Source organism: Lycorma delicatula, chromosome 10 (assembly GCF_047948215.1).
Source record: "Lycorma delicatula isolate Av1 chromosome 10, ASM4794821v1, whole genome shotgun sequence".
In the NCBI taxonomy this organism is placed as follows: domain Eukaryota; kingdom Metazoa; phylum Arthropoda; class Insecta; order Hemiptera; family Fulgoridae; genus Lycorma; species Lycorma delicatula.
In genome coordinates, this window is record NC_134464.1 from 31,477,409 (window position 1) to 31,504,899 (window position 27,491).

Genomic DNA, 27,491 nt, shown 5'->3' on the forward strand with positions numbered 1-27,491 from the left:
ATGTCAAATTCTAATCATCGAAGTTGCAAAACTCCAGCGGAAAAGTTTTGTTATATAAAAGGAAGATTTACTTTAAAATCACAGACAAGATCTATATCGCAGGAAGTCAAAAAGCCTAATTTTTGTATTTTAGATGCCAAATTGAAGATCCGTTGCGCTCCTTATATTTGCTGCGTTAGTTATAACGTAAATCTAGTGCAGTGGATACATGAAAAAATTCTATGTCGTATCCTGTTTTTATGGTACGGTAAGTGATTGCCACTTTTGCATTATTAAAACAGAGGGGTATTCAAAAAAACCAAAAGGAAAAATTGAGAATCCAAATTTGCCTTTACCAATATGGCCCATCCTCAGCCAGGAATTAACAGTGCCGATTGCGCCTTTTAACTTGAAGAACTTTACGTTTCCCGGCGATTCATATTCTTCATCAGGATTTGATTCATAACTTCATGAGGCCATTAATAATGAACCTACATTTTTATCCACCATCAGTGAGTTTCATTTAATAACCCAAAACAAATTATACGATTTGATACCTGACCTGGGTTTGACAAAACAAAAAACCGAACTTCTTATTTTCAAAGTTCAACAGTCGAACCTGATAGATAAAAACACAAGTGTTTCAATTTACCGAAAAATGAATATAACAATATTCAACATTTTATAAAATGGAAGGATCGCTATGCGTCTGTTACTATATTGATGGTTTAATGAATGGACTTAATATGGAACATATACCGAGTGGGATATTTTCATAGTTTCATCTAAATACACCCTAAAGCAGTCTTGCTTCATAATGGAAACCGAAAAACCATCTATTCCTTTAGCTCATTCATTTACAATGAAAGAAAAATATGATAACTTGGCTACCAAACTAATTGAAGTTAAATACGAACATCAGTGGAATATGTGTGGAGATTTGAAAGTGAAAGATGTATTGGCTTCAAGGGGTTTTTATAAAATTGTTGTTTTTTATGTCTATGCGGCAGTCAGGCAACACAAGAACATTTCTTAAGAAACAGCGGCCTCATATAACTTCTTTTGAATCAGATACTTCAAATATAAAATATGCTCCCTTCGTTCATAAAAAAAAAGGTGCTTCTCCCGCCTCTCCATGTTAAGGTTGGACTAATGAAAAACTTTGTTAAAGCTATGAGTAAAGAATGTAATTAATGGTTTCACGTTCTTAAAAGAAGTATTTTCCCAGTTAAGTGAGGCAAAACTAAAAGAAGGCATCTTTAGTGGACCTAAATAAGGAAACTTTTAATTAATCCTTTTAAAAAAATAAAATAAATGACAAAGAATTGGCAGCTTGGAAATGTTTTGTAAGTGTAGTGAGTGGATTTCTGAGTAATAAGAAGGACGAAAACTATAAATAGATGAACTCTTAAAAGCCTATGAATTACTAGGATGTTGCATTTGCTAAAATATGCCTTTTTTGAATACTCATTTGGATTATTTCCGGAATATTTAGGTGCAGTATGTGACGAACAAGGAGAGAAATTTCATCAGGACAATGGAAACACAATACTAGGGACATTGGAACCGATCTATGAAAGGCGACTACTGCTGGTTTTTAAAAATAAATTTTACTGAATACAAAAGAAATAAGTGAAATATTTTGTCACTGTATTGTACCTTTATGTAACATTTTCCTTTTTTTTTATTGCATAAGGTCCTTAATAAATCGTCTTTAATTAGATTTAACATGTTTTAGATGTAAATATAATATATTTTTTATTCGATATACATTACGTGGCAAAAATATGTCGTCTTCTGATTTTAATCAAACCCCGAACCCCTGTAAACAAAAAAACTTACGTGTTACATTATTTTGCATATCGCTTTCAAATTTAGGGCCATCCTGATCTCCATAGGGGAAGACGCCGTCCACCACCCATCCATTTATTCAAGTAAAATATTTTACTACCAAGCAGAATATTCCTACATGTTTCATCAATTTTAACCTTAAAATTAAAAAAAAAAAACTTCTTTATGATAACAGAATGCATTACGCTTAATATTTGCAAGGTCCACCCAACCTGTCTAGTTGATAGATATACATCCTGCTTAAGTAGATAAGGAAGTCTAAATAAGATATGCTATTAAGCCTTAATATCTGTATTCCGAAAAGAAATATAATAAATACTACTTTAATAATTCACTCGCGTAGATAATTATGGATGTGATTTGTAATCATAATTTAAATTTAAAATTAATTTCCGACTACTTGTTATTGTAAGTGAATGAGTGGGTATAAATTTGTGAATAAATATCATGGTATGTGACATACTGTATTTCATTTCGAAGGAACATCATTATAGGGAGTTACTTTACAGAAATTACTTGTAAATAAGTACGTTAGATGACAAAAGAAATCGTTGTAAGCCATATGAGGAGAAAATCAATCACCTTAGAAAATTACAGAATTACATAGCACAGATCTCAGAATAACAAGCATACCATGTTAAGATTACGATATAAAAAACTAAATGAAGAGTGAAGCGGTTTCCCGTTGAAACCACTTCAGTCTGGTAAAGATGTCAATGTTTACCACTGTAAATAGTAGTACAGTGATCACGTATATATTAATTATTAATGTATTTTAAAAATAAATATTTATTAAAATCAACGTAATATTACATATTACGAGCTGAAGTACTAATTCTTGTTACGGGCAAATAATGAATCTTTTATGTTTTGCCTTTGTATACTTTTGCCACCACGTGCTAAGTAATCCTTAAGCTTTCTCCCAATTAAAGATAAATTATAATTCCGCAGTTTCCATCTATACCATTATAAATAAAATTTTCGGTTATTTTCAAGGAAAAAATTTGAGGCAAAATCCAGTTTTACTCCGTTAACAGATGGTTAAAAGGGAAAAGTGTCTAGTATATTTTTAGAAATTGTTGAATTTATTACTTTAAACTTCTAACGCATCAATCATAGAAGATATAAAGATTTTCAGGGATTCCTAATCTCATTTAATCCTCTTAGAGTGAAATTATTGAGATTTTTTGTTATAAACATTTTTTAAACATTCCAGTGTTGCATCTCAACTTGAACATTGAATGAGATACGCTACGTATAATATCCGTACAAATATGCTATTATGGTTGGGGGGGGGGGGGGGTTGACCAAACATAAGAGACCGATTCCAAACATCAAAATAAACAAAAACGTTCATGTGGACAAATGCCCCATTTCGCTTCATTTTCCCTCTGTCCGCCATTTTGTTTTTTTTTTAATAAAAATTTATTAAGAACGAATTCACTTATTTTATAATATTTGGTGTATTATCATATACCCATCATTTTCGACAAAATAAATAAATTTTAAAATATCAAAACAGAGGTCATTTTTTTGGGGGGGGGGGGGGGACTTGATATCGCCATAAAAGCTTGAAGCTTGTGCGTGGGATATGATATGGAAATGGAATTTTGTAGCCAGTTGAATGCAATATGCCTAACCGGGATTCGAACTCGGGACCTTCAGATGAAAAGCCGAGATGCTATCATTCCACCATGGAAATCGGCGGAGTGTTAATTTAAAGTTGTTGATCACTGATAGCTCTGTAAATATTAGTTTTATCGATAATATTAAATTTACTAATAACAAAAGTATTATTTTTAATTAAATTAGTGAAGAGAGTGAAAACGGGCACAAAATTACCAACTATAATTTTTGAAATCTACTTTCAAATCTACAATTTCAGCCATATCTAAGCTGTTTATCAAGTGATTTCAACAAATCAAAAGTCATTTTACTTAAATAAATGACTTAAAATTTTGTCTAATTAAATATAATTCGATAATACTAATATTTACAGAACTATTAGTGATTGATATTGTTAACTATTACCATTCTGGAATTTTGAAAGGTAAAATTTTCATACTTATTTATTTGGTAAAAAATATTGTTCGGTGTATACAGACAAAAATTCGTTAAAATGACTCAATCTGCTCTTAAGATATCAATTTTTATTGAAAAAAAACGAAACAAAATGGCGAGCAGAGGGGAAAATGAAGCGAGATATGCTATTTGTTCACATGAAATTGGTAGTATATTTTGATATCTTGAATCAATCCTAAACGTCTGGCCAACCACCCTCCCTCGGACATTTTATATATATACACACATATATACGGTGGCGTATTCACCCCCCGTAGGGATAATTAAGGATGAAATTCCTTCGTAGGAATAGTTTATGAAATTGAAAACCCAGACAATATCAAATTTCCAGTTTTACCAGTCTCACCATCCTTTTTTAATGAATGCCCTTATGGATAGGATAATTAATAAAAACTTCGATCTCCGTGGCGGAGTGGTAGCATCTCGGTTTTTCATCCGGAGGTCTTGGGTACGAATCGTGGTGAATTAATAAAAAAAATTCCCACCTTTCCAAACAAATTCTGCAATTATAAATAAACTAGATTTAGTTTTCTAACAATTCAAATAATAGAATAAATTTACCTATTTATTTATACAAAAACATATTACACACACAGCGGAACGTGTACACGCAGGAGAGACCATGCATAAAAAAGAGATATATAAAAATGAAACAAAAATAGCCTATACAGTATAAGTTCATAAGCAAATCTTGACATTACATCAAACATATTATTACGTTTCAATCTATAAAAACCAGTTTTTTTATACTCTAAAAAATTTATGGCCAAATAATTTGGATGGTGATGGGGCCTCTGTTGATGGATCTACAGATAAGCTGTTTTATTTTTGGAATATAGAAATCTGTTTATACATTTTTAATTGATGAACCACAGATATCAGAAGATGATACAATGACCTTGAATTAGAATTCACTCAAGGATTTCTATATTTAAATCAGAAGACATTCCCCAGAGGCACACTATAAGACTAAATAATATAAATAATTGCTAAGACGTGTTTTATATAAAACTATATGAGAAAGGTTTCACCATCATTGGATGAATTTATTTGAATTTATGCCCATTAAAAAGGAACTAGTGACAGAGATGTTCGATAGGATTTATGCCTGAATAACATAACCTATTTTTAACACAACTTTGAGAATAAAATAACTAGGCACAGGAATTTACACGTACTAAATCCTAGTAAAACATTTGTTTCAGCTAAGACAAACAATTAAACTTTAGGTAAATTTTTTTATATACGTAGAATAGATTTTTGTAAAGAAAAATTTATTTTGTAATTTTGAACGATCCAGATTCTTTCTCTAATCACAATTTTTTCTTTCCTGGCATCATAGCTCTATAAACTTTTCTCGACATTTCATGACAAAGGGACGTCAAAAAAAAAAAATTGGGGGTAATGTATATACGTATGTATATATACGTGCATACTCGTACGTGTATTTACGTACATACGTAGATAATGTATATACGTTGTTGCACGACAGTGCCCGTCCACGCTACTGCTGCCCACGCTACTGAAACGCTCCAGAAACTCAACCTTGAAGTACTGGCTCATCGTCCGTATAGTCCTGATCTTACTCCTTCTGACTACCACTTGTTTCGTCCACTCAAAGAGGCAATAAGGGACTGTCGATTTACCTCGGAAGAAACAGTGAAAGAAACGGTGGATTCCTGGCTCGCAGCTCAACCGAAAGACCTTCTTTTATGAGGGCATCAGGAAGCTTGTGCAACGACTAAGTGTGTTGAAATGCAAGGGGAGTATGTTGAAAAATGATGTACATGTAAGTTTCCTATTTCTATTGCATTAAAATTTATAACTACATTGCGGATAATAATTGACTTAACCTCGTAAATCATCCTTGTAATCCATTCCTTGTTCACCATCACTGGATGTATTTATTTGAATTTATGCCCGTAAAAAAGGAATTTGTGACAAACATGTTTGTTAGGATTTTACCGTGAATAACATAATCTATTTTTAACACAACCTGGAGAATAAAATAACTAGGCATAGGAATTTACACGTACTAAATTCTAGTAAAATTGTTGTTTCAGGTAAGATTGAACCTTTAGATAAAATTTTTTTAAGTAATTTTTGTTTTTTTTTTAAGTAAAGGAAGTATTGTGAAGTCGAAAAATTTCGGTTTCAGGTTTCAACGGAAATATCCAATCTGAGCATCCCTGAATGTATTTTGACTAGTTTAGGCGTGATATGTATGTACGTATGTATCTCGCATAACTCAAAAACGATTAGCCGTAGGATGTTGAAATTTTCGCTTTAGGACTGTTGTAACATCTAGTTGTGTACCTCCCCTTTTGATTGCAATCGACTGGACTAAAATTGTCCAAAAATCTAAAATCCAAACAAAAATTGGATTTAAACTTTTTCTTAACTGTAGTAATACGCCCTCATTATGAGCTTTTCAATGACATATCATAAGTGGTACTTATTTTCATTGGTTCCAGTGTTATAGCCAAATAAAATTATAATTAATGAAATATTTGGATCAACGGGAAGGCATAAGGAAGGAATTTTTTTTAAATTTTAATATATTGATTTATTAATTTATTAACCTCTGACTGTAAAAAGATTTTTACGATAAATAATAATTCAATAATAACAATAAAAAAATGGAAAAAATCAGAAGTTATTATTAAAATAAAATTTTATGTATTTTCACTTAAACAAAATGTGTATATTAATTTAATAGGCGTACAAGGAAGTCATACGGTGTCCACATCAGGTTTTTTATGTCTTCCTTGGCATAGTAGTATGCCCCAAGTTACCCCCCCCCCCACAAAATAAGACTATATTAGGCAATATTAGGGATAGGGGAGTCGATGAAAATTTAAAAATATTAATTATTTAAAACATTTTTTCTTTATTTAAACTTTTACTGATATTACAATAAAATTTGATCATCATGCACTCCCATCTCCAAAACTGAAATTCTAGGTAATTTTTTCATGTATCATTATTTGTCCATCATATAAGAATAAATAACCAATACCAGGAAAGTATTAAAACTTTGTCGTCAGCTTTTTCTAAAAATTACACGCAGCGGATGATTTTTAGTAAAATCTGTTAAACAAAACAGACATTTTTAAAAATGTTTAAAAAATATTTCTCGCAACTTTGACTCAACATTTTCATGCCGAAAAAGAAATTACGGGTAATACAGCTTGTAACATTCTACTTGTATTTTAAACGATAATATACAGCATGATTCAGGAGGATAGGGCAATACTTTGACAACTCATTCTAGATGCTAAAAATAAAAAAAAGTTCATGTAACATAGGTCCGAAAACGCTTCGATATCGAGTTATACAGGTTGAAAGATTTCCCCCGAGTTTCAGTTCCTCCGGGTAAATTTAGGCTTTCTGAAATTCTGGGAAGGTCAGTCAATTAAGGGGCAAATTCAATTGTTTCTTATGGTTTTTGAGCTGGGAAATCGAAAAAATAGGTCCCAGAACTATATCTCTCTTAGTTTCTAAGATATCTCATGTAAAATAAGGTCAAAAACATATTTTTTTACGTTTGACGTACAATAACGTTGTTAAATTGGCAATAAATCATACATTTTTTAAACATAAATTGTAGAGAATTTAATTATAAGTAGATTGATCTAAATAATGTCAACAGAAAACAAATAAAATTTTAAACAAGTCGATTCTTATTAACAACAAAACAGATTAATTTTTAACAGATTGAAAAAACTTTTTCGTTTTTCGTACAGTAGAAAGTAACTGGAAGAAGAAAGAATACTTACTGTTTTTTTATGATGATTATAAAATGCTGCTTACAAATAGTAGTATTTCATGCGGTTTAATAACTTTAAAAAATGCCACTGTTGTGTTCAATGCACTTTTCAACGCCTTAATTTACCCGGAGGAACTGAAAGGGCGAAATCTTTCATCCTGTATAACTTGCTAACGAAGCGTTTTCGGGCCTATGTTTATATGAACTTTTTTCTAATTTTTAGCCTCTAGAATGAGTTGTCAAAGTATTGCCTTATCCTTCTGAATCACTCTGTATAAAAACTTTATAGACGTAATTTATCAAATTAAGATCACAGTTAACAAGCAAAAAATGAAATTTTTTTTTATAATTAGGTCCATTATATTAGTAAAGTTATTAATTGATATCACATTTATTAATTAACTTGTACCAACTAATCATTTAATTACAGTTATAACTACTATTTGATGATATTATAAAGTAATTTTTTAATTAAGAGAAATTTTGAAGACTTCTTTTTTAATTCGTAAGTAATGCTGTTATTTTTATAACTCAAACTTTTTAAATTACCGTAAATGAAATGGATCCTCTTTAAGGTAACTATTTAATTGAACTAGGAAATTTCGAAATACAAGTACATTTATTAAGCGTACTTTTTATTTACGATTATTTATAGAATTAAATGACCGTTATCAATAATTAATATTATATACCACTATTTTGATCCAAATGGATTTTTATAGTAGGCTTAGTAACTTGAGACATTTTTATGAATCATTTAACAATAGTAAAATATCAATAAAAAGAAAATACGTTCGAATAATATTCATAAATTATTTTTAAAATAACTTTCTTTTTTTGTTACTGTTATTATAAAATTTATAATGCTCTGTTATATTATGAAATTACTCACAAAATATCCAAATCTTATTCACGTTTTCTCTGCAACTAAAATACACTTTTTAATTGATTTAATCAAAATATTTAAAATGTATGATTAGTTTAACAGAACCTTTTATGAACTTTTATTACATAAATTCCATATTTTATTATTATTATTATTTAAATGTATGTAATTTATTATAACATACATTATTTTCCCAGACTAAAATTTTATATAAGGCTGTAATGTTTGTCCTATTAATTTTTGTTATCGTTAACACGGGACGGGTTTGGAAAAACAGGCATAACCAGGATTTAAATCATGTAAATGCTATGCCTAGCTATTTTATATTCTCCAAGTTTTTTTAACAGATACAATTTTTTTTAATGGAAATAAATGTAAATAAATAGAGCAAATAAAAGAAAAACATTTTTACTTTAATTTAATGTGAAACTAATCTTAATAATTATTTATACTTATTTATTCCTACAGCGTCCAGGTCTAGGAAACGTCTTTTAATTATTTACATGGAAATCCGAGAAGGATTTCGTTCCACGAACATTATAACATCTTTGGAGACCATTGGTTCATCAGAAAAAAATTCCTTTATATTCAGATTTCAATACTCCATAGTTAAAAAAAAAAATCTTTAGATTTAGTGAGAGATACCAATATTGTTTCATCAGTTTTCATAAATATTTGGCAATAAATCTATTCCACAATAAAGAAACTAGTTTTTACAACCTAAAACATAATAATTCTTGATACAGATTATACAGATAATATACAAATTTTCTTCTGAACTTATATAGGCTATTTATTTGTGGTTTTTAAATGTCCCTTTTATGTTCCCAGTTTCTCTTGTGAACCTGTGTTTAATATATATATAAACCAAATCACCTGTACATAACGAAAAAGTTTTTTCAATCTGTTAAAAATTAATCTGTTTTGTTGTTAATAAAGTCGACATGTTTAAAATTTTATTTGTTTTCTGTTGACATTATTTAGATCAATCATCATATAATTAAATTCTTTACAATTTATGTTTAAAAAATGCATGATTTATTGCCAATTTAACAACGTTATTGTACGTCAAATGTAACAAAAAGTTTTTTGACCCTATTATTGGCGTTTTACATGAAATATCTTAGAAACTAAGAGAGATACAGTTCTGGGACCTATTTTTTTTCGATTTCCCAGCTCAAAAACTATAAGAAACAATTGAATTGGCCCCTTAATTTACCTTCCCAGAATTTCAGAAAGCCTTAATTTATCCGGAGGAACTGAAACTCGGGCGAAATCTTTCATCCTGTATAACTCGCTAACGAAGCGTTTTCGGGCCTATGTTTATATGAACTTTTTTCTCATTTTTAGCCTCTAGAATGAGTTGTCAAAGTATTGCCCTATACTCCTGAATCACCCTATATATATATATATATATATATATATATATATATATATATATATATATAGGGTGATTCGTATTTATTGTAAATAAAAAATCCTCAAGCTAACGTTATTGGTTAAATCCTAACCAATATAACGACCATTTTATTATATTTTTTACAACTGTTTTAAAAATCAGCCTATAGTATACCCCCAAAGTAATGACATACCGAATATTAGATCGTTTCGAGATACGAGCGTATACTACATTTCATTTCTCTTTGTTTAACCAATTAAAAGATTATTTAAGAAATGCTATCTATACTTTGTTAACATCTGGTATATACAGTATTCGTAATGAATTGTTCCTTTAAATTAATCAGTTTCTATATTTTTTCAGCCTTTCTTATGACCGTGACGCATAATACCATCAAGTAATAAAAAAAAAAACAATCTCTCAGAGCGTTGAACATTACTCATGCCATGAGCATTATCTAATAAATGCTTGTACGTAATTATTCTAAAAGGAACAGTTGCTCTCTGAGAGTAATGATATTAATTACATAACCAATCCTTTGTAGAACAGAATGAATATATCAATTGTAGGACTGAATACCGCTTGTATTCGGAGGGTTGATATATCATATATTTAAACTCAAAGAAAAAGGCCAGAGGAAACCAATTAATTTTTCAATTTTCCCAATAAGTCTGGCTTCCCTTTTTCTCTTTAGCCTCCGGAACCATCGTAAGGTACTATTACTTCACAGGATGAATAAGGATAATATGTATGAATGCAATGAAATATAGTCTTGTACAGTCACAGGTCTACCATTCCTGAAAAGTGTGATTAATTGAAACCCAACCATCAAAGAACACCGGTATCCACGAACTAGTATTCAAATCCGTATAAAAGTAACTGCCTTTACTAGGAATTGAACGTTAGAACTCTCGACTTTGAAATCTGCTGTTGTGATTTAATTAGACCAGCCCGGTGGGCTAGTGATCTAGTCTACCGGACTCTGGGCCAGTCCAAGGCTGGTATAGCTTTTAGTAACGGAAATGACTGTGCCACATTTCAGGTGATTTAAATTTAAATTCATACCTAGTATCTTAACAGTTTCGTGAAGACTTCTTACAAAAATAGTTTATTTAATATAGTATAGTTTATTTAATATAGTATCTATTCACATTAAAAAGAAGCTGTAAATTTAAATTCAGTTTTGTTTTTATTATTATTATCTAAGGAAACGTTTTACCACCTTTGAATTAACATAAAAAAACAAAAAAAAACAGGTGTAACGTCATTTCCCAATACAAAAAGATGTTCATAAATAAGGTGGTGGAAAAGAAGCCAAGCGATTTAAAAAATGCAAAACCTTTTCATTTTAATTGATTTTATTTATTTTTTTCAGACCTTATAAAGGAAATGTGGGAAATTAATGATGGAAAGATTCACATCTGCTCAGCGAAAGAAAATCATAGAAATCTATTTTGAAAATCAAATAGAGACTCAAGGAATTTATTGCCGTCATATCAATATAAGAAATACATCCTCCGCTTACATGATTAGGTATTTAGTGGAACCTTTCGGTAGCAGGGTTAAGTAAGGGATACGCCAAAATCCGGAAGACCACAAACAACCCGAACTGAAGAGAACATTCTACGAGTACGAGAGTTTGAGGGTACGCCTAAATTATGCCGTAATATTTTAAGAATTGGCAAGAGAAAATAGAAATTTCAAGTAAAATTTGATGAGTTACAAAGCCCACTTTCATGGGCTTTGTAACGAACAAAATTGATGAATATAGGAACTGAAAATCCAATGATTATTCACCAGAGAGAATTACATCTACTTAAATGCAAAGTCTGGTACGGTATAACAAAAGATTATTAGGTAATTTTTTTTGAAGATAATGATAAAAATGCTGTAAATGTTGAGCGATACATGATTAAAACTTCTCTCTGCGACCTACTTTTGCTGACAATCAAATGATGTAGTCCCAACAAGATAGAACCACTGCACATACGGTCAGACTCAGTATGTAACTATTAAGAGAGATTTTTGAGGAACAGATAATTTCAAGAATTCTGCAATCAATTGGCTTCCTCGTTCGCCAGTATTAACAACCCCAGATTATTTGCTCTGGGGATATCTAAACAACAAAATTTATTAATAAGCCGAAGACCATTCAACAATTAAAATCAATATTCCAGCTGAAACTGAAGAAGCCCTAACTCCGAATGTTTTAAGCGACGTCATGGAAAACTCTCTAGAAATTGCAAAACGAAATAAATTAACAATTTAAAATTTTTCTTTGTCACTCGATTTGGAAAAGGTATAACAATAAGGAATATATACGGAATTATTCAAAATTGTACGAAAATCTCTTGGGAGATGATTCTACAGCAAAACAAGAAAAATTTTCATATAAACATACGTCAGAAAACGGTTGTTCAGCGAGTTTCGGCTCGCGAAATAAAATCTTTGTATCCCAAGAATTTTAGTACGATTTAATTTCACAGATGGAGCAGAAAACAGGGCTAACTATTTCGCAAGCCGAAATTCGCTAACGAATCTGACTAACGTTTATGTGAACTTTTTTACTTATTTTTGTCTACAGAATCATCTCCCAAGAGATTGCCGTGCAATTTGGAATCATTCTGTATATATTTTGTCATCAATCAGTTGACTAGTTTGATGGTATTTTCTATTCCATTCTGTTTTATATTAAACTTTTAATTATATTTACAACTTCATGCATTCTCAACTATTATATTTCCAATCTTGTATTATTTCTTTCATTCTTGTATTTCTCTTTTCGTATATTATATTTCAAATCTCTGAGATTTTTATCAACACGTCCTCTACTACTAAATTAACTGCATCTGAACATCTTCATACATAGTTTATCGATCTAATTCATCTCTTTTCAACATTGAGCCACAAATTTCTTTTCTCTCTTACCTGTCAGAGCTTTTTTATTATTTTAAGACCTTTTTATTTTGAATATTTTCGACAAACCTAATTTTCATTATTCTTCGTTAACATTACATTTAATTTTCTTCATATTTTTTTTTATCGTCTATGGTTCATTAAAATGAACCGGAACTGGAAAGACAATTTTTTTCTGGAACTTATAAATTTTAAAATATTATATTTTTAATTTAAAAAAAAATTGAATCCTTTCATCAATGGAATCAATATTACCTTAAATTTGTTATACGATAAACTATTACTGATTTGAACATATATGATTTACGTATTAACTGTCAAGATTAATTTCATGTAATTAAACCAAGGAATTCTCATTAAAAAAAAAACTGACCAATGAATCTATGTATTAAAAACGCCATATATTACATGGGAAACGTGGTCAAAAAATGTATTAATCAATATATACATAAAAGAGACAAAGTAATAAAAGTTAAAATACTAACATAGAAACAAATTAATTCTAAATAAAATAATATACTTAAAAAGAATAATAATACAGAAACAAGTCTTTTGTATCAAATATAAAAAAATGAATCTATGTTATTAGTTTTTTATTTAATAAAAAAATAAAAACAATAAAATAATGGAGGCGATGTAATGGATTGAAATAAAACAAAGGGTTCGATGAGTAGGTGATGGGAAAATTATACTAGTTTTTAACCGCAGGCAATTACAGAACAGTATAAGGTAAGTGCAACAATACATAGCCTTTTACGTATAAGGAAGATTCTATTGGAGTAAAAAAAAAAGATAGTAATAATAATATTACTAAAAGAAAAACAGGGCGTGGGAGTATTGAATTAATGACTATGGGAATTTGTATCTTAAGTACATATAATTAATAATAAAATAACAGTAATAAATATGATTATGTTACATACACATCAAAGGTAATAATTTATAAATGAAAATTTAAGTTAACCAAAGAAACAAAGGCTTTATTATAACTAGGGTGGGACAAATATACTGCATTATTTCATAATCAACGATAAACAAGCGAGTAATGCCTAGCTTACACTATAGATGACTACTTTGATAATATTTTGGTGAAAATAAGGAACAAATCACTGGATACAACAGGACTGGTGTTATCCTTTTTTAAAGTCACTAAAAACAGAGAGTAATGTAGTAGGGTGATTTATTTACCCAAACTGCGGTTCTAGCTGGATGTGGACTTTTCTGAATAGACTGGTTTTCTGGGTTGGATAAACCAAGGAGTTAAATTTTAGATTTTAACCGGATCTAGTTCTCATTACAACTGTTTTGTTTTAGAAAACTACCCAAATGAGTTCCCAATGAGAACTTTCAAGTTGGTCGATAATTTCATGATTTAATTTTATGAATTGTATTTTATGTAAAACTCAATAAATTATGAGAATTAAAAACTATTTTTGATTATCTCAAACGTTTACATCTGTTGTACGTTAAAAGTATTCCTTGGGTAGAGGAAGCATTAGGAGACCCAACATTATCTACTAAGCACTTCAATTTTTCTTTAAAACTCAACAAGTTGAGTTTCTTCAAGCCATGGGGCTATTAGATAGCTCTATTATTACAGCCGAACTCTCTCCACAAACTAAAGAAACCCAAAACCCAAAGAAAATTCAAAGTAAAAATGTATTAAGGACCGTGAAGGAAGCTAACACGTGTACCCAAAGCAAGTATTCTAACCATTCAAGCAGCCAACCATTCTTACGGAAAAAGATATCTTTTACCAAGAATGGGAATAGTATTTGATCAATGATTTAACACTGAAAAACTCTGAATTCTTTCAGAATATCAACAAACTGCCACCTCAGATTAGGGTTTTTTTAAGAAAAGTCCATATCCAGCTAGAACCGCAGTTTGGGTAAATAAATCACCCTGTACATTACTCTCTGTTTTTGGTGACTTTAAAAACGGATAACACCTTCAGTTTCATCCACGTAAATTGATTTATTTTAATTCTTTATTAACTGTATACAGAGTGATTCGAAGAAACGGGAGATTTTGAAATTTATGCCGGTACCCCTAGCCAAATGTCAGAACTGAATAACTTACAGAAGCCAGTTCACGCCATCTTGCAGTTTAGTTATCATGGGTACTTCTATTGATGAGGAACGTGCTTTTTCCATCAAAGCTTTTTATAAAAACAATGATAGTGTGCATAGAAACTTTTGCCACCAGTTTAATTTAAGACCCCACGATCGTGTACCGTCAGCACATTCAATTAACACAGGGATCGAAATTTTGAGGAAACAGGTTCAACAATGAAAAAGAAACTTCCAGGCGGTATGCAGACCGTTCGTACGCCACACAATATCGTGACTATTCGAGCTGCTGTTGTAAGAAGCCCACACCGTTCAATTCGTCGACAAGCAGTGTCTTTACATTCGTATAGTTCAACTGTTCGAAGAATATTATTTTAGGATTTCACCATCCGTATAAGTTCCAGATCATCCTGCGTACAAGTTGCAAATCATCCAGGAACTGCAACCAAACGATCGAATAATGCGCCATCAGTTCTGTGAACGAATGGTCACAAAGATAAACAAGGACAATGACTGTTAAAAAAAACTGTGGATATCGCATGAAGACAGTTTCCATCTTAACGGTTTTGTTAATAAACAAAATTTTTCTTTTTTTGGTACAAGAGAATCCTAAACTACACAACAACTAGGTTTTCATCTGATATGCTGTGACAGATATTTTCACAAATTATTGACAACGCTTAGTTTCAAGATGTTGGATCAACATTCACCACAGCATGAATATCGATGTCTGCTATGCGCCAATCGTTTGGCAATTGTATAATTTTCAGAAATGGTGACATTCTATGGTCTGCTGATTTTTCCGTGTGCGATTTCTTTTTGTAAAAACATCCTAAAAGCCAAGTATAAAATAGTCGGACCTCCGATACCATAGGATAACTAAAAGCCACGATTCGAACAGCAATTGCTGTTACTCCTGTTGAAATGTTTCGTCAAACCATGCAAAATTTCACTACGAGACTGCAGGAGTGTCTGCGCAGACTGAGCTCACATGAAAAACATAATCTTTAAAAAAAAAATAAATTCGGTGTACGTACATATTTATAAATGGCATGTTTTTTCTCCTATTTAAATGTTATAAATAAATTTATTTAATATAATGGTAATTACTGATTAATATTAAGATTTCTAAAGCGTAACAATATATCCTAAATGTCATTCTGATATTCCTTTTTCCCCCACTTTTTTTTGTAATAAATCTAATACGAAGTCAGCCGTTCAGAGAAAACGCGAATGCAAGATACCGTTAACAAGTTTATAAAATGACGTCACCAAACATCCTCTAACTTTAACTTCTATAAATTAAATAAAAAAGACTCATAAATTCATCTAACACGATTTAAAATATAATAAATACACTTAACATGATAAATATCAGTCTAAATAAAAATTATTTTCATTAAACAAATAATTTGTAATAGAATAAAAACAAACAGATATAATTAATGACAAATAATGACAATAAATTAAAAATTACACAATTAATTATACAAAACCACACTCATACTTTAAAAATGTATTTTCTAAACTACTGCCAAGGTTTTTCGTTTAAATAAACAAGCTGAACAAAAAAATTAATACATCTCTAATAATAACAACATTTTGGCTAGTATTATTTTTACTGGTAAAAAAAACAAACCATAATAATTATTATTTAAATAAAACAATGCATGAATTTTTAGTGTAATTATTTCTAACGAACCATGAGTAAAATAGATGCTAGCTGAATTACTTTAAGTTCCTTAAACCTTGGCTTATGAAATCTTTATCCATACTAAGCTATACCTCCAACAAAGAAAAAAAATTGTTTTTATCCAAGCGAAATTTAAAAAAAAAAAAAAAATACATATGAATATATTTGGAACGTTATAATTTTGCCGGTAGATATGATGTTTAATACGGAATCCGGGCTAAAGGTATCCAAAAGTAACAGGTTATATTAAGAGAATCAGTTAATATAATTTAATAATTTTATTTTTAATAAACACAGCAACTTACCAAATTTTAATGTAGTTTATACCAAGTTCAGTTAGCTAGAGTTGATATAAACAAATTGCGCGTACGAATTGTTCAGACGACCGATTTACAAGCATTGCAAAATTGAACACGAGAACAAAAGAGTGATCATATGAAATGATCAAAGGTTTTAATAGAACTAAGAAGACAAGTCATATAAACTTTTGATTACGTTGACTACTATACGACAAATTAATTATACGGTGACTAATATGAGTAATGATTATTGTGTTGTATATACGAGAGGTTATCTCTAAAGTAAAGATAGTTTCATTGTAAAAAGATTATTCCGAAAATTTTATAAATATTTTTATTTTTCTTAAACTACATACCTTACATTATTTCTCTATATAATCGCCACATGAATTAAGAAATTTCTCCCAGCGATACAGCTTCAATATAACCTGGTCGTACTCTTTTACCACCAGTCCATTTAGCCACTGATTAAGGGCATTTTTAAGTTCATCGTCACCGGCGAATTGCTTACCGCTCAAAAATTCCTTCAATTTCCCCCAAAAAATGGTAAAAGGAAGGAGCTAAGTCCGGACTACATGGTGATGATCGAAAATTTCCTATCGAAATGTTCTCAGTAAATCACGTGTAGGACCCGCAACGTGTGGACGTGCATTATCGTGTAGCAGAACGACGCCGTCGGTCAGCCGCCCACGTCGCCGATTTTGAATGGCTGTGACTTGACCTTTGTCGGTCTGGTTGGTGATTGAGGATGACGCCATTCACTTGACTGCTGTTTTCTCTCTGGCGTGTAATACGAAATCCATATTTCATCGCCGGTAACGATTGAATTAAGGAACTCATCACCTTTTTCTGTGTAGCGCATCAAAATTTCCATAGCGGATCCCATTCAGATTTTTTTTGTGACGTTCCATTAAGATGTGCGGCACCCGACGTGTACAAACCATTCTGAAGCATAAAGGGTCATGAACAATGCGATCGATAACAGCTCTTGAAACATCAGGAAATAGAAGGACCAGGTCGGAAATCGTTGACCGACGATCTTTTCTTATTTCATCATCGACGCGTTTCAACAAGTCTTCGGTGAATATCGAGGGCCTACCCGAACGTTCTTCATGATGCACATTAATTCTGTTATTTGAAAACTTTTCACACCGTTTCCGGGCGTTTCTTTCATTCATTACGTTATCACCATACACAGTAATCAACCGCCTATGAATTTCAGCCGGCTTAACATTTTGATGGTTTAGAAAACGTAGACTCCTCGTATTTCAGAGTCGGTGGCAACATCGATTTTCCTATTAATTTTATAAGGTAATAACTCACACTTAATCAAAGATACTACAACGCGACAACTTACAGACAACAGTGCAGTGTGCACATTACTAGCGTGACCATGAACGATACAGGTTCGCCAACCTTAAGGAAAGAAATTTCCCAGCGCTTTTTACTTTAGAGGTATCCCTCGTAAATACGGGGGCGTTGTGAATCGCCACTGACACAAGGGACGTGACTCGGCAGAAACATGACGAAATCACAAACACAAACGCAACGCTTGTTTATTCTTCACATTACAAGCTATCTGAATACAGTTAAGTTCAATACGTGCACCTTTTATAGCTCGGCAGACGTCTAGACGATAATCTAACTCCTTCCAGGTGTTTAGGAGTGTCTGCGGCGTTATTAGACCAATAGCTTCAACAATCCTCAGTTTTAAATCGTCCAAATCTCAAACATTTCTTTGGTACACACAACCTTTAATAAATCCTCAAGTAAAAGTCCAAAGGAGTGCTATCTGGAGATCTAGGTGGCCATGCAGTTGACCTCATCATCCGATACAACATTCGGGTAAAGTGTTGTTCGGGAACATGGTAACATCTGGATGAAAGTATGGTGGAGCACTATCTTGTTGGAAACTGAAGCCTGCAGGATTCTAAGGAACACTAAAATTCTCGAGCATGTCGTAGTATGTGTGTCCTGTCACAGTATGCTCCATGAAAAAAAAACGGACCGATGACGCCATTTTTGTACAGTTCTAACCACACTTGACCTTCCATGTTTTTTTTTTTGTTTTTGATTACTGTATGCGGGTTTTCAGCAACCCGAATTTAACAGTTGTGTCTTATAACTTTTCCACACGTACGTAAGTTTGGCTCATTAGTGAATAACAACGAATCAAGATAGACAGATTCTAATTAGGATTGTTTTCGACAGGGTGCATTATCTCTGCAGTAAACTGATACCGTAGGCGACGATCATTTGGTTTAATGAGATGAAGGAGTTGTAACTCCTCACGCTCGCAAACGGAGCCACTTATGAGTAATGTGAACAGTGGAAAGAGGAATTTGCAGTTCTTAACTAGCCCGCCTCATTAACTTTCCAGGACAGGGAGTGAATGTATCACGTAAACGATACACAGTCTCGTCACTAACTGAAACTTTTAGATGATTTCCAGTTTGTGAAACCAAGTTCCCCATCTCTCTAAAAATCGTATCCCACTAACGAATAGATTTGGATGTAGAACGGTCGATATTCCATTCAATTCGTCGCTGAACACTCGTAACTGATTGAAACTCAGCTAACCAAAGCATTGAATTTGTTGTGAGTCCACAACTCGACTGACTACAACTACATTGTGAATCTGCTTGCCTGCGCAATCGTACTCCGCTGATCATAAGAGTAAACAGTACAAATCTTAGAGATATTTCCTGTCGATTGAGCCTAGTTTAAGAGATTACGACAACTAGTTTTCTAAATATAGGCCATTATTTTGAATATCTTTAGCCCGGACAACCTATTATTTGCTTCATAATAATGGCAAAACATCTGGGGTTGCCCTACCTCATTCCCTAATAACTTTTCTGTTCATCTATGATATATCATTGCTGAAATTTTTCTTACAAAAAGGAAAGATTAAAAAACTATTTGATTTAACTACTTGTTGACATAACTATTACATTCCCACCTAACTCAACTTTACGCCCGCATGAAACGTTAAAAAATTTCTAAAAATGTAGCCTAATTACATAATAGTTAGTTAATTCTCTTATTATCCTCGGAAAATTTAACGGTTTATGGATTAATGGTATGGTTATCCTCAGTTACCCTACCCCAATATATTTTGCGCGTATTTTTCGCAGAAAATTCCACTAGCATTCGGAAAAAATATTTTAAATTTTACATTTAAAAAATATGCAAAAAAATGTTTTTTTTAATATTAAAAAAATCGAAAAGTAAATGATTAAATACAAATTATTGAAAACTAAAATATTAAATACTTTAATATAAATACAAATACTTAATACCTAGCCTAAAAGCGATAATATCTTCCAAAATTGATTGAAACACATTGTCATCATCCGTTTACCCTTTTTTCGCGATAAGAATTCGAATAAATATCGTCCAAAGATTTTCGATTTAAATCTTACAAAATATAAATATTTTTACATTTTTAAAAATCCATCTCTCATTTTATTACAATAAAAAAAAATCCCTTTCGGCAAGCCGGAAGGCGGAGGTAGATTTCACCGATGCTAAGAAGGGGATAAAACGATTTCCACCTTAAGTTAAGAAAAACTTTACTCAATACGACAACGGTTGCATGTGAAAAAGAGTTTCACGTGTTTAGCATACAAGCCCCATCTTACAATTCCAGCAAATTTGATCATCCTTTGCCGTAAGGGCTGGTCACATCAAAAATTGTTTCAAATAAAAGTTTTAGGTTATGTTTAGATGACTAACGACCACTTTAAATCGATTCGATACTGTGCCTATTAAGGGAGGTATGATTTTTTTTGTCTTCTAAACCCAATTCTTTCCATCCCTGGGCCAATGGTTGGTGATATTAAAAAATTTTACTTATATAAGTTTTAGACCCTTGTCCAAACAATAGTAGGAACTTTAAACAAATTTGTTATTGTACTTATTAAAAAATTTAGAGCGATATTTTGTTTTTTTCCGAAAAAGCCGTCCTATTTCCAACCCGTTATCCGATTTTTCCCATTGACGAACTCGACCGAGATTTTGGGTCGTTATATTTTATGTATCAATTTGAAAGTGATTGGCGAAAAATTATTGTAGTTATCGTGTCCATAAGAAAGTGAAATATATATATATAAACTTTTGAACTGACGGTGGATTTGGGATGTGGGAGATGTGAAACGCGAAGATATATCGAAGTATTCCGGAAGTCGAATCATGGTACCCATTACAATAGGTAGCTTTGTTATGAAATCTACCTAAAAAATTAACCTACGACAATCATATTACAAATTGACTTTTAGAAAAAAAGAACTGGGTGCTTAGGAGAATTTTACACCAAAATAATTAAATTCATCTAAAACGTTCCCAGTAATATATATACGATACGAATGATATCTTATGTATATTTTATCATAATAATTTTTAAAGAGATATCATCCATAATGGTAGAATTTATTTAATTTCAAGATAATATTAAATTTCCACAAATTACTTAAAAAAAAAAAAAACCAACTAAAATTAGTAACAAAATCAACAGTTTAATTAGCTTCCGAAAATAATTTGTATAAAAATAATTAGGTTTACTGTATTCCGACTTCTTTGTTTAGAAGACAAATTAAGCATATAAAATACCTATTTAACGTCGTTTAATTCTATCATTGTAAATAGTTGATCACTATAGCGTTTATAAATATTATAAATAGGCACTGCGCTTACGGAAAATAATATTGCCAGATATATTGTCGTAATGTTCACTTACGCTTACGTGAAGGACACGAATATTTTGTTAATTGCGTATATTAGTGGATCTTCTAGCCAGCATACATGCACCGTCATACCCTGACACCGCAGCTGTCATATTTCGTAAATGCAATGCATTATATTTTTTTAAGAATTGCACACTGTACACAATAATTACTGGTACATCTGGTGTTTTATTATATTATCGTTTGTTCTAAACAAAAGACGCTTTCCGAAAATACAATTCCTTTTCTACGTATATATATAAACACGAATATATATAAAAATGAATCTTTGTCTGTCTGTATGTCTCTTATGCCTTCCTAAACCGTTCATCCGATTGCGATGAAACTTTGTTGAATTGTTGTGCGCACGCACGCGAAGGTTTCTGAATTAGTTTGGACCCGCTAGGTGGCGCTGGGGTTGAGATATTTTGAAAAATTGTATTTATGGTCCGATTTGGCTCATATTCAGAATATATATTAATTACGTGAAAAGATATATTTTTGCGAAAAATGGATCCGCTAGGTGGTGCTTGGGTTAAAAAAAGTTGTATTTATAAACCGATTTGGTTCACATTCAGAATATGTATTAGTTAAGTGAAAAAAAAAAAATTTGCGAAAAATTTACCCGCTAGATGGCGCCAGTGTCGAGATATTTACGATACAAACAAACAAATATACAACAGACTTTCTTCTTCTATATATGTAAAAGGCAATATTCGTATGTGTGTTCGCTATATATTAAAAAACTACTGGACCGATCTACGTGCGGAATAAAGGGAAAATGGGAAAAGGGAAAAAACAAAAATGGAAGAGGATAAAAGTGAAAGGTTAGATTTTGTGAAGTTGTGTAAGACTCAAATACTATGATGTAATACACAAATTGTGTATATACTCAAATATAGTAATAGCGAAGCATTGCCGGGTCTGCTAGTAACTAATAATATTTAAATTTAAAAATATAAAAATTGTAATAACAATATAACTTTATTGTTATTATTAATTTGGCAGACAAGTTGGCTAAACAAGCTGCAGAACTGACGAACACTTAGTGCATTGAACATTTTGCCGACGCTTAAAGTAGCTATCCAGAAAGAAAGTAATCGATACTTGGAACGAAAAATGGCAACAGATAAAACCTCAGAAATTCCATCAAATACGAAAAAGTACTTATAAAGAAAATCCGGCATGCTCATTTCCCAGGAAACAAGTCATCATAACATTTTTTTTTTTTGCAATTGCACCAAGTGGAGACCGGACCCGCTTTTTAAATTTAACTCAGTCCCCACCCTGCAAGAGATCACCTTTGCAACAAACAGCCAGCCCCAATAATTTTCGGCCACAAAATGGCAAATAGTTGTTCAGTAAAATTATCATATACTGAAAAGGTGCTTCACACCTATTTCCCCCTTTCGTTGAACAATAAAGAACGAGAAGCAGAAAATTTTATACACTTAAACAATACACTTAAGCCGATTCCATCAGTTTATATAGAGGAACCTCTAAGGTCCACAAGCAAACATGCAGGGGGACGAACAGGGATCAGAGAATCTCCACTCACCTTCGTCCGCCTCCCTACCACCGAACAATGGCCTCCACCATGTCATCATAACTTCGATCTTTTTCCTGTTTAGCCTCCGGTAATTACCGTTCAGATAATATTTCAGAGGATGATATGTGTGAGTGTAAATGAAGTGTAGTCTTGTACATTCTCAGTTCGACCACTCCTGAGATGTGTGGTTAATTGAAAAACCCAACCACCAAAGAACACCGGTATCCACGATCTAGTATTCAAATCCGTGTAAAAATAACTGACTTTACTATGACTTGAACGCTGGAATTCTCAACATCCAAATCAGCTAATTTGTGAAGACGCCTTCACCACTAGACCATCCCCGGTGGGTTATGTCATCATAACTTTTTGTTTTTGTTTTTTCCCCTGCCTCCCGGAGCTGGATACGCATTAAAGCATCACATAGCTCCGGGTATGTCATCATAACTGGATTGAGAATAGGACACGCAAACTTGAGCCACGTATATCTGATATTGAAAAAGGAACGAAATATATGTGAATATTTCCATAATTATCTATCAGTAAAACACATTGTTATAGAATGTTCACACTACCAAACGGGAAGAATGAAACACAAGATACTTCAAGATCTAAAAAAGTGTAAAATAATGTGATAAATTATGAGAAAACTTAATTATCTGAAAGACTTCAATTTTCAGCATTATATATGAGTATAAATCGTAAAAAAAAAAAACAAATTCTAACTGAAATGTGTCTTCTAAATCTGTGTTAAATCCCAGAATTGTAATTACTGCTACAAGCAGAATTCTGTAATTTAATATTGTATACATGTCACCCATTAGGTGTCGCTATCACCAATAAAATTGATGCGATATTAAACAAAAGAATTTTTATTATTTAACTATTTTTAAATCTTTATGTTATTTAGATTTAAATTTGGACGTTAAAATTTAAAGATCTTCGGCTTTGGTCGAATTCACTAGGCTCTTTACAGTTCATACGGCAGTTTGTACTGAAGTGAGATTATATAAGAAGCTAAGTAAACATATTTTCATTGTATACTACTAGTTCGATTAACGTTCACGTTTTCCGAAAAGCAACTTAATGAATTAAATAACAATAATAAAATACTGCAATACATACGAAGCAAATAAAAAAAATATTAAAGAAACTAAAGTCTGTATTAAAGAAAAAGCTGACAACTGTGGGTTGTTTCTGATGCACGGCTTACACAAACAACTTAATTAAAAATATTTATCATTTTATTTAAGTATAATATTTTTTCGTTTATTTAATTCACTGATTCTAAATAAAGCGCGCGCACATATCTTATATCGACACTAAATAAACTAAAATTTCACAACATAGATAGAATAAATTTCGTTTGTACAGTCGGCAGAGTGGTGTAACCGCGAGGCTTAACACACCAGGTACCGAGTCGACCGGGCGATCGAGTTCGAGACCCAACCAGACCGTGTTACTCTTTTGCACGTTTTTTTTTTGTTGTCTTCATTCATTTGACTGGTTTGATGCAGCTCTCCAAGATTCCCTATCTAGTGCTAGTCGTTTCATTTCAGTATACCCTCTACATCCTACATCCCTAACAATTTGTTTTGCATATTCCAAACGTGGCCTGCCTACACAATTTTTCCCTTCTACCTGTCCTTCCAATATTAAAGCGACTATTCCAGGATGCCTTTTTTGCACGTTAAATATTTATTATTAATCTATTTAATTCTACCGCTCAACAATGACGTAAAAACATAACAGACGACTACAACAGCATTTTTTGGGGTGAGGCTACGATTTTATAAAAAAAAAGAAATTTCCAAATATTGTAATTTTTAACTGTTAACAAATGTGTCTAACAAAAATATGACCTTAACTATGCGAAATTTTGTAATACTGAAGATGATGTTACTTTACAGCCTCACCTAGTTGAGCTTTTAAGTTGAAAATTTAATGGTATCAATGCTCCATATATCGAAGAAATTAGACCAAGTTTGTTCAAAATCGGTCCAATAGTTCTGGAGATATAAGGTGATTTGGACACCAAAACTGAAAACGAACATACGAATATTAACATCCGGAAAATTTCCATCCGGTTTTTTTTGGGTTCGTTAGGTGTCAAAATCCAGTGAAAAGCGCATATGCCCAAATTGGACCGATTACAATACTTTATCTTCTAGAGCGCTAACTAGACGGGAAAGTAATATTTACATCAAGTTGGATTTAATTTCGAGTTAACTAATATTTGCAAGAAAACACAAGTAATAATTTTAATAGATATGCGAGGGGAATGAGAAGCAGTACAAAAGAAGGAAGAATCGAATAAGTAATAAAAATAGAGATTAATATTATATAAAAATATGATTCCACGGGGATAAAAAAATAATAAAAACAAAAACAATGTTACATTCCGAGTGTATTTTTATATATTATCTAGAAAAAAGGTTAAAAAAAAAAGGCTGGAAAAACTTGAAATGTACTCATTGGATGAGACTGGAGAAGATGAATGTACTGGTGAAGACAATAGATTAGATGAATAAAGTGAAAAATGGAGAAATAATGAGAAGCGCATATGAGAATAAAAGGTTAATTAGAACAATTCAAAATATGAAAGACAACTGGCTGATTCTTATTGTACAAGGAGAAGAACAGTATTAGAAAATCCACGAAAAAAAAAAATTGTAGCCTGTCTAGAAGGAACCCACCGGGTTGGTCTAGTGGTGAACGCAAATCAGCTGATTTGGAAGTCGAAAGTTCCAGCGTTTTCCTACTAAAGACAGTTATTTTATACGGATTTGAATAGTAGATCGTGGATATCGGTGTTCTTTGGTGGTTGGGTTTCAATTAACCGCACATCAAAGGAATGGTCAAACTGAGACTGTACAAGAGTACACTCGTACATATGAGTATGAGTTCCGAGTATGAGCATATACATATGAGTATGAGTTCATTTACACACATACATATCATTCTCATTCATCCTCTCAACGGTAATTCCCGGAGGCTAAACAGGGTAAAGAAAGGAAAAGCCTGTCTAAAAGGAAACATAGTTACCAGGAACTTAATAGATTAGCTTGTAATAGAGATGGATAAGGTGTAAAATGGCATAACTTAGATAACCATGTGATGATGAATTAATTGTATTAATATTAATTATAATGTATAAAAAGATGATTGATAACGATTATAAAAATTAGATAATTTTTTCAATGACATAGCACATTAACTCATTAATTTTGTTTAATAAATGATCTTTATTGATAATAAGAAAACTAAGCGAAAATATTATTATTTAAAGCATTAATAAATCGTCTGTTAATTCGGAAAAATCGCAAAAGTGATCGATAATCTGTCATATCAGAAAAAAACTTTCGTTTAGGAAAGTAAAATATATTTTTTTTTGAATAAAAATAAATAATTTTGCATAAATACAATAATATATAAATCAATTATAAAATCAAGTATAATATAAAATAAAAAAATTTGTAAATTAAAAAAAAATTTTCATTTTAACATAGTACTAGAAGATTTTTGTTTTATATTTTGAATTTAAACCGTCCTTTCTTCTCTATTGCCAACATCAGGCAAGTATATAAATTATTTTAAGGTGATGTTTGCCAAAATATAACATGAAAATGTTAAAAGATTATGAAATATTTCATAATATATAAAATAATGTTATGTATTACAGTTATATTTTTTACCAGTAAATAAATAAATAAATTAAAACAAAAATTAATGATTAAAAATATTTCATCAAACCACAGAAATAACTGTTATAATGAAAATAAAATATTCCACACAAACTTACCAAAACTGTATGAATCCACAGTAATGAAAATGAAAATCGTTTATAAAATAAAATTAAATTCACTTAACAGATCACAAAATCTTTATACATATATATGATAACTAACGTCAAAGTAAAATAATAAAAACAAAAAACAAACGAACACCAATTATAGTTTAAAAATGTTATTAAATGTAAAAAAAATTAATGTTAAAAAATATTATGAATTAAAAAATAAGTTACTTCGTTTATAAATATAAACATCAGAAAAAATTGTATAAATAAAATAACGAATTCGCCGGCTGGTAACAGACAACAATATGTAACAACGAACACCACACGTTACTCGTTTGACGGTTTGTACCGAACTGAAGCTGAAAAGGACGATGGTTACAACTATACGAGTAACGAAAAAACGAACGAACAGGTAGCTGGCAAGTGAACAACAGCGCCAGTGCTGCGGTAAGCCATTGCCGGTCGACTATCGGTGA

The 27,491-nt window shown here is 31.4% G+C and overlaps 1 protein-coding gene across 2 annotated transcripts in view; it reads right to left on the reverse strand.

Annotated features, from left to right (window-relative positions):
* The window catches only part of LOC142331205 (interference hedgehog-like), a 354,772-nt gene extending 327,606 nt beyond the window's left edge, over nt 1-27,166 (reverse strand). Inside the window, exon 1 of one of the 2 annotated variants that reach the window (XM_075376940.1) lies at nt 27,022-27,166. The gene's annotated coding sequence lies outside the window, so the exon portion shown is untranslated. The remainder of the gene's footprint in view (nt 1-27,021) is intronic. The other variant, XM_075376941.1, reaches the window with a different exon arrangement.
* Between the last annotated feature and the right edge of the window lie 325 nt (nt 27,167-27,491).